Below are 644 nucleotides of genomic sequence, written 5' to 3'. Positions count from 1 at the left end.
ATATATTTCTATTGATACAACAAACAATAAAAAAATTTTATACAAAAAGCTAATAGGAGTCAATCTTTTGTTAAAAATTGCGAGATATACATTTGTTTAAATTTTTTGTTTTTATTTGTTTAAACTTTTGTCTTTTTTTAATATCTTTTTTTTATGTCACGATTTACGAGAAAAAATTTTTTTAATCACAGATTATATGAATCATTATTGTTTAGATGTTAAAAATTATCGGGAATTTATTAAATTAAAATCTTTAAGATCAAACCGTATGAGCAACAAAATTTAAATATAATTATTTCCTCTATTTTTATTTTAATTGAGAAAACGCATTAATAAGAAATTATGTCATTTTTTTGTTAATAGTAAAAAATATTAAAATCTTTTTTATTTAGAAGTATTCCTTTTTAATGGGCTTATTCAATGATATTCTATTTTACCTATATTTCAATTAAAAATTTAAGAATTTGCTACAATTTTTCTCACTTCGTATTTTATTCCTAAAAGCACAATCTACTCATCGATTTATCACATAACATTTGATGTTAAAAATTTTAATTTAAATTTTCGATAATTTTAATGTTTTGACAAATGAACGATTCTGTGACGTTTCTTTATTTTTGCAAAAACTGTTTATCTTTAAAAAA

The 644-nt window shown here is 19.6% G+C and overlaps 1 protein-coding gene across 1 annotated transcript in view; it reads right to left on the bottom strand.

Annotated features, from left to right (window-relative positions):
- The window catches only part of LOC108690975, a 9,547-nt gene that overhangs the window by 2,080 nt on the left and 6,823 nt on the right, over positions 1 to 644 (bottom strand). The window lies entirely within an intron of this gene.

Source organism: Atta colombica, unplaced genomic scaffold (assembly GCF_001594045.1).
Source record: "Atta colombica isolate Treedump-2 unplaced genomic scaffold, Acol1.0 scaffold1, whole genome shotgun sequence".
NCBI lineage: Eukaryota > Metazoa > Arthropoda > Insecta > Hymenoptera > Formicidae > Atta > Atta colombica.
The sequence above is the reverse complement of the archived record's forward strand: the minus strand, read 5'-3'. Positions and strand labels throughout refer to the sequence as shown.